General features: G+C 41.3%; 2 pseudogenes; both read left to right on the top strand.

The window, feature by feature from the left end:
- Positions 1–714: 714 nt before the first annotated feature.
- Positions 715–1,654, top strand: LOC131191403 (olfactory receptor 1361-like; annotated as a pseudogene).
- A 9,729-nt stretch (positions 1,655–11,383) lies between these two features.
- LOC131190619 (olfactory receptor 5C1-like) lies at positions 11,384–12,313 on the top strand (annotated as a pseudogene).
- The last annotated feature ends 981 nt before the right edge of the window (positions 12,314–13,294 follow it).

Here is a 13,294-nt window from a genome sequence, read left to right as displayed (position 1 = left end):
ACCGCAACTACTATATCACCTGACATAACAGCAGAGAGGGGAATAGTCATTGCAAATATATTTCTTTTGCCCTTCATTTTCCACCATTGATTATATTTCACAAGGAACAAAACTTGTTACATGTAATGGTGAGGGGATAACAACATGCATAAAATCTAATATACTTGAGGGAGTTGGTATATATGTGAGTCACATACTGATAAAATAAGAGTCTTTTTTCATCAGTTCCTCTGTTCCCAATAATAAGAAAATAAGAGTTTCTGATTATGCATGAACACGCCTTTTTCCATGCACGGGAGACAAATATTTGCATATTGTTAAAAAAAATCTTGTGAGAACAGAACATGCTTAGTAATATATTTATAGGTTTTATGATGTGTAATTTTATTATGTGAAGTTATATTTGACACAAATTGAATTGGGAGTTTTGACAAAATGAGAAGTGTCCAAATTAATCAATAAATAGCTTAAGTTAAAATATCAGAAAAACAGAAAAAGAATGCATTTACAGGTATGCAAAGAGGCTTAGATGAAAAAGATCAAACAGAGGTTGAAAAAAGATATAAAGTAATACTGGTAACAAACCAGTTCCAGAGCACTGCCATGAAAACTGGACAGAGACAAGCAAGGGAACTCAAACGTGTGTTTAGGGCGTCTTTACTTACTCTTGTTCCTTTTATTTTATTTTGCCTTTCGTCCTCACATTCCAGCAGGATGGAGACAGATAACGGAACCATCATATTAGACTTCATCCTCCTTGGCATCTCAAGCCAACGAGAATGCAACATGTGGCTCTTTGCCATTATCTTGATCATGTATGTCATCACAGTGTTGGGAAATCTCATCGTTATTTTGGCTATCCGACTGGACCATCTTCTCCTTCATACACCAATGTACTACTTCCTTAGCAATCTGTCACTGGTAGATATATGTTTCACATCAACCACAGCGCCCAAAATGTTGGCTGGTGAATTCTCTGGAAAGAGGACGATCTCATATGGCGGGTGTTTGTCTCAAATGTACTTCTTTATTGCTTTTGGCATCACTGACAGTTTTCTCTTGGCCTCCATGGCATTGGATCGCTATGTGGCCATCTGTTGACCCTTGCACTATGCCACCATGATGAGAAGACACATATGCCAGTTGGTGGTGGCAACTTCTTGGCTGGCTTCTCACCTCCATTTCCTCCTCCATATGCTCCTGATGGCCCGTCTCTCTTTCTGTGCCTCCAATCATCTTCCCCACTTTTTCTGTGATGTCTTTCCACTGCTCAAAATCACTTGCTCCAACACAGCTCTGAATACTCAGAAGGTGCTTTCATTGTCAGTGGAGCTCTGGTGGTTGTTGGCCTTTCCTATGCACGTATCCTGATGGCTGTATTGAGAGTCCCTTCAGCCAACGGAAAGAAGAAGACTTTTTCTACCTGTGGGTTCTACCTGATAGTGGTTTCCTTATTCTATGGCACAGTCATCTGGGTGTACTTCCAGCCTTCATCCAGTTTCTCACCTAAGAATGACACACAGGCTGCCATCATGTACTGTGTACTATGGTCACTCCTATGCTCAACCCTTTCATCTGCACTCTGAGGAATGACAGGATGAAGGAGGCCCTGAGGAAGCTATTCAGAAGGAAATTAAGCACCCAAAATATATAGCCCTAATACTTTTATGTCCCAGTTTGTGAGGTAATTGTTTCTGTTCTGCTATTTACAAGGTCCAAGATATCATCCTGAGATGTTCTGCACAATGAAGTTTAGTTATTTACATATTTAAAATATTTATATGATTGTCCAACTCAACCAAGATGACATTGGGTAGCTTACTCCCCCAAAAAGCAAAAAAAACTAACAAGAAGAATACAAATTTCAGTGCATACCTGTATATACAAACAATAATAAAACAAGAAAATAAGAAAATGGTGATCTGAACGACAATAATGCCATCATCCAATTGGAGTTCCAGCACAGCATCACTTAAAGGCCAGTGGAAAGAACCAAGTATTGGTAGCCTTTCTAAAGAAAGATGAGGCTGAAGGAAACCTTGGTCACATCAGTCATATAGGAAGAAAAAAACAATAAAAAAAACATTTTCTGTACTACAAGTCACCTTTGTTTTTATGTATTCTTTTCAATCTGCTACACATAAGTAGGTGTTCATTTTTCAGCCTGGTTTATTATTAACCATCCATCTTTCAGTGATCACACAGTAGATTGGTAATAAGAGCAGCCTGCCTTAAAAAAATGCTTGCCATACTTTCCTAATTCTTAACAAGCATGGGTATAGGACAGGAAGATACCTCAGGGTCTTGAAAATATTGGAAATTTCTGTTTCAGTTTACTTCAATAAATATAACTCATGGCAAGTAGCAATTAGCATCCTGAGCTGAAGTTTGCTACCCTGGCTATACATAGTGATGAACTCTGACCGGTCGCAGACGGTGTTGGCAGGGGGGCAGAGATCGACTGCGAGGCGCCTCTTGTGTGGGGTGCCTCAGGGGTCAGTTCTCTCGCCTCTCCTGTTCAACATCTATATGAAGCCGCTGGGTGAGATCATCCGTGGTTTTGGGGTGCGGTGTCATCTGTATGCTGATGATACACAGCTGTACATTTCCACCCCTAACCACCCCAGCGAAGCCGTTGAAGTGATGTCCCGGTGTCTGGAGGCCGTGCGGGTCTGGATGGGGAAAAACAGGCTCCGACTCAACCCTGCCAAGACCGAGTGCTGTGGATGCCGGCGTCCCAGTATAATCAGCTGATGCCATCGCTGTCTGTGGGGGACGAGTTATTGGCCCCCACAGAGAGGGTCCGCAATCTGGGCATCCTTCTGGATGCATGGCTGTCTTTAGAAGAGCATTTGACGGCCGTCACCAGAGGAGCTTTTTATCAGGTTCGCCTGATACGCCAGTTGCGTCCCTTTCTGGACCGGGTCTCCCTTTGCACAGTCACTCATGCCCTCATCACTTCCCGTCTGGACTACTGGAACGCTCTCTACATGGGACTCCCCTTGAAGAGCACCCGAAGGCTCCAACTGGTACAGAATGCGGCTGCGCGGGTGATAGAGGGAGCGACTTGTTGCTCCCATATAACACCTCTCCTGCGCAGGCTGCACTGGCTTCCGTTGGTCTTTCGGGTGCAATTCAAGGTGTTGGTCACCACCTTTAAAGCGCTCCATGGCATAGGACCGGGTTACTTATGGGACCGCCTGCTGCTACCGGCGACCTCCCATCGACCAGTGCGCTCCCATAGGGAGGGTCTCCTCAGGGTGCCGTCGGCCAGACAATGTTGGCCGGCGACACCCAGGGGGACGGCCTTCTCTGTGGGGACACCAACCCTCTGGAACGAGCTACCACCAGGTATTCGCCAACTCCCTGATCTTTGACCTTTCGATGCGAGCTGAAAACATTTCTGTTCCGTCACGCAGGACTGACCTAATGGGTTTTAAAATGGGGTTTTATTGGTTTTAAGTGTTCAGCCAATTTTGAATTTTCTTTTTAAACTGGTTTTAACTTTTGTATTAACTGTTTTACTCTGGCTGTAAACCGCCCTGAGTCCTTTGGGAGAAGGGCGATATAGAAATTTAAACAATAAATAAATAAATAAATAAATAAATAAATAAATAAATAAATAAATAAATAAATAAATAAATAAATAAATAAATAAACAAACAAACAAACAAACAAACAAACAAACAAACAAACTGAAATTGTGGAAGTTAAAATCTTGAATGACTTAGAACATCCTTATCTAAATATCCAATCATATTGGGATCTGCTACCAGGAGGAAAAGCAGTAGAAGCACTGCTTTTTTTGCCAATAGTTGAAAATAGAATCCAACTAGAGGGTGTGGGCAGAGTATTATACTGATGTATAATCAAGCAATGGTCTTGACTCTTACCAAAATCCTTCTAGAAAGAATTCTAGAAAGGCTACCAAAAATAGATTCCATTTATTATTATTATTATTATTATTATTTATTCGATTTTTATACCGCCCTTCTCCCGAAGGACTCATAACTGTACATTGCCCTGATTTGCTTCTTCCATCTTTATGCACATGAAAAGAGGGGGGAAATGAGCACATTTCAGAGGTGGGTTTCAGCAGGTTCTGACCAGTTCTGGAGAACCGGTAGCGGAAATTTTGAGAAGTTTGGAGAACCAGTAGTAAAAATCCTGACTGGCCCCGCCCCCATCTATTCTCTGCCTCCCAAGTCCAAGCTGATCGAGAGGAAATGGGGATTTTACAGTATCCTTCCCCTGCAATGCCCACCAAACCATGCCCACCAAGCCACGCCCACCAAGCCATGCCACACCCACCAAGCCACACCCACAGAACCGGTAGTAAAAAAATTTGAAACCCACCACTGGCACATTTCCTCTAGTCTTTTCCATTCCTATTGATCATTTTGTTCATTCCTATATGAACAAAAGCTGCCATATTAATAAAGCAAGTATAGTATTTGTGGTGGAAAATATGGACTTTCCCAATTTGATGTCTTCTGTATGTGATGGACTTCAATGCCTATAAATTATGAGAGTCCATCATATGCAGAAGGCGTCAGATTAAACATTAAATACACACTATTTTTAAATTGCCCTTAAAGTATACAGTTCTAATTAAGATACCTAACTATTAAAGCAAACTTGAAGTGCATTTTGAGAATGGTTTTTAAATTAATTATCCACCTTTTATTTAACTATTTTGCTGATAAGAGTATTCTACTTTGCTGAAATATGCTAGATTATTATACCGCTTGGCTATAATGTACCAAGAAAGTTATTTTAAAAAGGAAATAAAATTATTCTTATAAGACTTGTTCCTTTCAACTACCAGCAGACTTCTATTAATTGCTGCATTCTTTTTAAGGTGCTTATAGAGATGAACCCAGATGAACATATGAGGGAAGGAGGAAAGGATTGTCTGCCATCTTCAATACTTCCAGTGTAGTATCCGAAAAATTCAACATGAGCAGTTTGCCTCTGATCAGGGGTGGGCTTCTGGGGGTTTGCAAGGGTTCAAGAGAACATCTGGCTAAGATTCTGTGCAGTTCGGAGAACCCCCAAATCCCACTTCTGGCTGGCTCTGCTCACCCCGCCCCACTCTCAGGGGTCCTCATATGGCCCATTTTGAATGTGAGTAAGTGCAGGGCAAATGCGGAGGCTCAGGGAGGGTGAAAAATGGACTTAACGGAACTTCGGGAAGGCCTGGGGTGGCCATTTTCTCCCTCCCGATAAAGGCCTCCAGAGCCCGGGGAGGGCAAAAACGCCACCCCCGCCATGGTGCAGGAAGCCAAATAGGCCACTCCCACCATGACCACGCCCACCCAGCAACTGGGCAGAGAACCCCTTGCTAAAATTTTTGAAGCCCACCCCTGCCTTTGGTCATATCTATTTGTTCCATTCAACCCTCTCTCAAAGTTTCACCTGCTATATTAGTTTCCTGAGATATATTCAGTGTATTATAGAGATCATTGAATGTGAGAAAAATTAATATTCTGTATTAAAACTCTGTTTCCTGAAGTTGAAATCATAATTCTGCATTTATAGAGGCAGAGACAGACAGACAGATATGGACAGATAATCTATACTGGATGCTATTCATTTGGGAATATTTATTTAGTTTATGTAATTGATAGTGATTATTTCACTTGAGAGATTTTTTTTTTTACAAAAAAAGGCAGGAACCTATGATTTTGTTTAATAGGAAAATAATTGGAAGCATATTTGGTCTTCAGGACAAATACTGGCATTTCAATCGATTTTCTATATTTCTGCCTAAAATAACAGGCATAAAGATAGAGAGAATAGAAAAATGATTAAGCTGTTAAAGATAAACTAGAACAGCACTATCAATCAATATGAAATGTTGGCAATTCAAATCCTGAATTTTTTTAAAAGCACCATGCTTCCTTTATTGGCATTCTAATAGACTTTTACAGATACATACAAAGCAACTTTCTATTTGGGGGGGTTTACTGGGGAGTATAATATGCATGTGCACAGACACACATACAAAAACACACCTGGACTAATTAATTCGGCAAAATAATTGTTTTTTTTAAAGGTTCTCCTTGGTTTCAAATTTCAGTGTTGTATATGGTAGGCAAAGGTAGTAGCCACTCTGCCTTTGGTAGCCACTCTGCAACTAAAGTGAGTTATGCAAGCTATTAGAGAGCAAAGTAAGCAGTGAAGGAGTTTCCTTTTACATCTACAAAGTAGCTAAGAATTGCTGAAGTTAGTTGACATTAACAGAAGTATATAATCCCAAAAGTGCTCTTCCAAATGCATAGGAGTATTCAAGGTAACTGACAACTCTAATCTTAACCCATTCTGCAGCAGAGGCTTTTATAGAAATACAGAATGAAGAATTGCAACGTACATCTCTGTTTTTATTTATTTAGGAAGAAATGGCAAACTCATTAATATTTATTTAAAGGTATGCAAGAATTTACATTTATGGGTTAAAATCTAAAACATCTTAAATATGTCTAGTCTGATGAAAAGAAGGACTAGGGGTGACATAGGATAGGATAGGATAGGATAGGATAGGATAGGACAGGACAGGACAGGACAGGACAGGACAGGACAGAACAGAACAGAACAGAACAGAATATTATTATTATTATTATTATTATTATTATTATTATTATTATTATTATTATTATTATTATTATTATTTAGATTTTTATACCGCCCTTCTCCTGAAGGACTCAGGGCAGTTTACAGCCAGAATAAAAAACAATAACAATGTACAATTAAAACGAAATTTAAAAACTTATTATATAATTGGCCGAAATTTAAAAACATTTAAAATCTAAAAACCCTTAAAACTCATCTAAAAAATTTAGAATCTAAAAAATTTAAAATTTAAGCCAGCCCCGCGCGAGTAAATAAATATGTTTTCAGCTTGCGGTGAAAAGTCCGAAGGTCAGGCAATTGGCGCAAGCCGGGGGAAGTTCGTTCCAGAGGGTAGGAGCCCCCACAGAGAAGGATCTTCCCCTGGGGGCCGCCAGCCAACACTGCTTGGTGGACGGCACCCTGAGAAGTCCCTCTCTGTGTGAGCGTACGGGTCGGTGGGAGGCGTGAGGTAACAGTAGGCGGTCCCGTAAGTACCCAGGCCCTAGTAGTAACCAAAACCTTAAAGTGTACCCGAAAGACCACAGGCAGCCAGTGCAGCCTGCGCAGTAGTGGTGTTACATGGGAGCCGCGTGCGGCTCCCTCTATCACCCGCGCAGCTGCATTCTGAACTAACTGAAGCCTCCGAGTGCACTTCAAGGGGAGCCCCATGCAGAGAGCATTGCAATAATCCAAGCGAGAGGTAACAAGATTACAAGTAACAAGTAACAACAACAGAGTTGGAAGGGACCTTGGAGGCCTTCTAGTCCAACCCCCTGCCCAGGCAGGAAACCCTACATCATCTCAGACAGATGGTTATCCAACATTTTCTTAAAAATTTCCAGTGTTGGAGCATTCACAACTTCTGCAGGCAAGTCATTCCACTTATTAATTGTTCTAACTGTCAGAAAATTTCTCCTTAGTTCTAAGTTGCTTCTTTCCTTGATCAGTTTCCACCCATTGCTTCTTGTTCTACCCTCAGGTGCTTTGGAGAACAGCCCAACTCCCACTTCTCTGTGACAGCCCCTGAGATATTGGAACACTGCTATCATGTCTCCCCTAGTCCTTCTTTTCATTAAACTAGACATACCCAGTTCCTGCAATCGTTCTTCATATGTTTTAGCCTCCAGTCCCCTAATCATCTTTGTTGCTCTTCTCTGCACTCTTTCTAGAGTCTCAGCATCTTTTTTACATCGTGGCGACCAAAACTGAATGCAGTATTCCAAGTGTGGCCTTACCAAGGCATTATAAAGTGGTATTAACACTTCACGTGATCTTGATTCTATCCCTCTGTTTATGCAGCCCAGAACTGTGTTGGCTTTTTTAGCAGCTGCTGCACACTGCTGGCTCATATCTAAATGGTTATCCACTAGGACTCCAAGATCCCTCTCACAGGTACTACTATTGAGCAAGGTACCACATATACAGTACCTGTGCATTTTGGGTTTTTTGCCTAAATGTAGAACCTTACTTTTTTCACTGTTGAATTTCATTTTGTTAGATAGCGCCCAATGTTCAAGTCTGTCAAGATCTTTCTGTAATTTGAGCCTATCTTCTGGAGTGTTGGCTATTCCTGCCAGCTTGGTGTCATCTGCAAATTTGATGAGTTCCCCATCTATCCCCTCGTCCAAGTCATTGATGAAGATGTTGAAGAGTACTGGGCCTAAAACAGAGCCTTGGGGTACTCCACTGCATACTTCCCTCCATGTGGATGTAGTTCCGTTGAGGACTACATGTTGAGTGCGGTTGGTCAGCCAGTTACAAATCCATCTGGTGGTGGTGCTGTCTAACCCACATTTTTCTACTTTATCTAGTAGTAGGTTATGGTCTACTTTATCAAATGCTTTACTGAAGTCCAAGTAAATTATATCGACAGCATTCCTCTGGTCCACTAATTTTGTCATTTTGTCAAAGAATGCAATGAGATTAGTCTGGCATGATCTGTTTTTGACAGACCCATGTTGGCTTTTGGTCATTACTTTGTTTGCTTCTAGGTGTTCGGTGATTCGTTGCTTGATTATCTTTTCCAGAATCTTCCCCGGTATTGAGGTCAGGCTGATAGGTCTGTAGTTTGCTGGATCTGTTTTTTTCCCTTTTTTGAAGATGGGAACTACATCAGCTCTTTTCCAGTCCTCTGGCAGCTCCCCTGTGCTCCAGGATCTTTGAAAGATATAGTTCAGTGGTTCTGAGATCACGTCTGCCAGTTCCTTCAGAACCTTGGGGTGTAATCCATCCGGTCCTGGTGATTTGAACTCGTCTAGGGTAGACAAGTGTTCATTTACCATTTTCTTCCCTATTTTAACTTGTGTTTCTAATCTGTTTTTTGTAGTGCTGTTTTTGATAGGTTGGATTGTTTTTTCCTTTTGAAAAAGCATGATAGAATTTTTTATTGGCCAAGTGTGATTGGACACACACGGAATTTGCCTTGGTGCATATGTTCTCAGTGTACATATGTACCTTCATCAAGGTACAACACTTACAACACTTAATGATAATCATAAGGTACAAATTTAACACTTAATGATACAACACTTAATGATAGTCATAGGCTACAATTAAGCAATCAGGAAACAATCAATTACAGTATAAATCCTAAGGATACAAGCAACAAAGTTACAGTCATAAGTGGAAGGAGATGGGTGATGGAAACGATGAGAAGATTAATAGTAGTGCAGATTTAATAAATAGTTTGGCAGTGTTGAGGGAATTATTTGTTTAGCAGAGTGATGGTGTTCGTGAAAAAACTCTTATTGTGTCTAGTTGTTCTGGTGTGTAGTGCTCTATAGCGTCATTTTGAGAGTAGGAGTTGAAACAGTTTATGTCCAGGATGTGAGGTATCTGTAAGCAATCTGTAAGACATGATAGCAATGTTCCAATATCTAAGTGGCTGCCACAAAGAAGAGGGAATCAAGCTATTCTCTAAAGCACCTGAAGGCAGGACAAGAAGCAACAGGTGGAAACTAATCAAGGAGAGAAGCAACTTAGAACTAAGGAGAAATTTCCTGACAGTGAGAACAATTAATCAGTGGAACAACTTGCCTCCAGAAGTTGTGAATGCTCCAACACTGGAAGTTTTTAAGAAGAAATGGGATAACCATTTGTCTGAAGTGGTGTAAGTTTTCCTGCCTGGGCAGGGGGTTGGACTAGAAGGCCTCCAAGGTCCCTTCCAACTCTGTTATTCTATTCTATTCTATTCTATTCTATTCTATTCTATTCTTTTTCCCTCCTACCCTCCATAATCTCCTTAATTAGAAAGAAAGAGAAACAGAGAGAGACAAACAAGTCTCTGTGGAACAGAACTCCAGAAAACAGCTAACCATTTAAAGAAAAAAAAACTATAGTTGTTCCCAAAGGGTCTTTTTCAAGATGTAGTGAGAATTACATCACCTTTTCAGGGGAGTGGAGTGGATGGTGGACAAGGGAGGGTGGAGAACTTCATAATGCAATATAAGAAATCAGGAAGCAAGGGCATCTAAAGCTATCTCACAAGAACTGATAAAGGAGATTCATACTCTCAGCTCAGGTATGATGGGTCACAATCCATGCCACAATTAGCCAATAGGAGACTTTCTGTTTACATAATATTGTATTGTACCTCAGTGTATTCAAAATCAAGGTAAGTTGGTTCTTGCTGCATTGGGTTGGGGTGAGTAGAAAGAATCCTTTATCTATTCTGATTAAGGGACTCCTAGACTTCTAACCTACATCTAACCTGTTCTGAATGCACCACAGAAAGGGACTGAAGAATTCAGGCAGCTCAACAGAAAAGAGAGAGAAATAAAAAAGTTCCCAAACTATAGGGTGAGTTGAAGGTGGTGGATTGTTTTAATCCTGAACTTTAGAAGATAATGAAATGACCTATAGGATGTAATTTGTTGGAAGGGAGTAGAACCTATCAGACGAAAATGTATTAACTTTCAGTTGCATGCATATTAATATCAAAAGACATCCTTGTGGAGAAATGCTCACTGCAGCAGCTTTGTGAATCCTTGGATGAATAATATTGAGATCCATTTCAAGACTTGTTATTAGACAGAGACAATGGAGGTCAACTAAATTGATCATCTACATCAGGAGCTGGATGAGGAAAGTGCAACTATACATTAATCTTTAGTTTTAGGGTTTAATCGTCTCCTCCTTGCCATAACAAGTTAGTATTTAACAATTCCATGAAGGAGTTCTTGTCTACATTTGTCAATGAAACCCAGCATTTTTCTTTAAAATAATGGAAATTGCAATCCTTCAGAAAAAGAGTAGTTTCCTTCAGAAATGCAGTAATAGATTTGGTGGGGGGGGGGGTGTCAGTTTTGGCTACCCATAAGCAACCTTAAATCTGAATATATGTTTTTCTAGGATAACCATGACCGTTTTAAAGAATGGTCTGGAAATTCAGTTACATTAGTTTTAGGAACAGTTAGAGAGTGGGGTATTAGGATAGTAATACTCATAACCGGTGGTGGGATTCAGCCAGTTTGCACCACTTCGGGAGAACCGGCTGTTAACTTTCTGAGCAGTTTGGTAAACTGGTGGTTGGAAGAAATCATTAGGGCAGAGAACCGGTTGTTAAATTACTTAAATCCCACCACTGCTCATAACCATCTATCCATAAGCATCGGTAGATAGAGTACTTTACATATACGAGCCAGTATAATGGAAAAAAATATTGGAACCTATAAAAGGAGGATAGTAGAGCAATGAATGCATCTCGATTGCGAATATATCATTGTTTGACTAATTCCTCTTTTCACGACATTTTTTAATGCCAACAGGTACAATGGCTCTTCACCATAATACCACCAAGGTGACCAAGTTTATCCTCCTGGGCTTCACTTCTGAACGAAACCTTCAGCTCCTTCTCTTCAGCTTCTTCTTGCCCATCTACCTCCTTAGTGTGGCAGGGAATCTGGGTCTAGCCATTCTTATCCGAGCTGACCGTGCCTTGCACACACCCATGTACTACTTTCTAAGCCACCTGGCCTTGATGGATCTGTGCTCCTGCTGCACTGTAGCCCCCAAAATGCTTTTGGGGCTCTTGAAAGGTTGTGACACCATTCCCATCCCAGCCTGTGCCTTTCAGATGTTCTCCTTTGCAGCTGCTTCAGATGCTGAATGTTGTCTCTTGGCAGTCATGGCCTATGATCGGTAAGTGGCCATCTGCCGCCCATTGCACTATGGAACTGCCATGCCACAGCATCTCTGCTGCCTCCTGGCGGCTGCTTCCTATGTTGTAGGGATGGCCTCTGGAGTGATCCATTCCAGCATGGCTTTCCGCCTGCCCTTCTGCCGTGCAAATACTTTGGACCATTTCTTCTGTGATATCCCCCCGGTTCTGGCTTTGGCTTGTGCAGACACATATATTAACCAGTTCTTGCTCTTTGGAGTATGTGGAACTATCCAGAGCATCACTCTGATGGTGATTATAAGTTCATATGGAATTATCCTCTGGACTGTAGGATGAACAGGATCATTTCGAGCTCTGTCCACCTGTGGATCTCACCTTACAGTTGTGGGGGTTCTTAATGGTACTCTCATTTTCATGTACCTACGGCCAGATGGCACATATGCTCCACAAACAGACAAGATGACTTCTGTCTTCTACACAGTGGCCATACCTACCCTCAACCCTGCCATATACAGTCTTCGTAACACTGAGGTCAAGCAGGCAGTTAAGAAGAGGCTCAGTAGTGGAAGGCATCAGGTTTAAAAGACTGGAAGTATGATAGGAGGGAACAGCTCTTCCTAACTCATTGTGAGAAGCCCCCCACCCCCAAGAATGAAAATTTTAGGAAATATTTAAAAAGGCAGAATATTATATTTCCCCTAAAGTAAAAATGAAAAAATCTTAAGGGAGGCAGAAACCACCCCAGATTCCCTGCCCCAAGCAGAAACTGAGGAGGCCAGCTTTTAGAAATGCAGATTTGGTAATCCATTCAGAAAGACTGGGTCAAGGCAGAAACTCAGATAAGCAACAAACAAAAGGTTGACAAAATTACCTCAGAAAAGCACCTAGGGCAGTGGTGGGATTCACAGCCAGTTCGCACCACTTCGGGAGAACCGGTTGTTAACTTTATGAGCAGTTTGATGAACTGGTTGTTGGAAGAAATCATTAGAGCAGAGAACCGGTTGTTAAATTATTTGAATCCTACAACTGACCTTTCTCTTTTGCCTATAGACCCAGCCATGACCCCATAGGAATCTGACAACAGCCAATAGAACATTAAAGGACATATTCTTGCACAGGAACAGAAAGCTCAGCTACAAAGCCCAAAGAAGATATTTTTTTGTTTTTTTTTTAGTAAAAAAGTTTTATTTTTACAATCATTATATACATTTAGTCGGGCCTGCCCAGTCACCACCCCCCTTTTTAACACTCTTCTCTCTTCTACCTTCTTTTACTTTCCAGACCTTCCTCTCCTTCTCTTATCTACATCCTCTCCTCCCTCCACCCTACACCTTCCTTCTCCCTCTTCTACCCCTCTTCCTTCCTCTTCTCCTCTTTCCTACCTCCTACTCTCTCTTTTCTCCCTCCCCACCGTTCTAAAATGGTAACTGGGCAGACCCGACCCTACATTAATTATATTTATACATCTTCAATATTCCCTTTACATTAACCATTACTCCATCTCTAGCCTCAACCCCCAATTCCCTCCCTTACCCCCACCCCCCACCCCGACTTCCCAGAACA

This window comes from Ahaetulla prasina, chromosome 2 (genome assembly GCF_028640845.1).
Source record: "Ahaetulla prasina isolate Xishuangbanna chromosome 2, ASM2864084v1, whole genome shotgun sequence".
Classification (NCBI taxonomy): Eukaryota; Metazoa; Chordata; class Lepidosauria; order Squamata; family Colubridae; genus Ahaetulla; species Ahaetulla prasina.
This window is presented reverse-complemented; position numbering and strand designations above follow the sequence as displayed.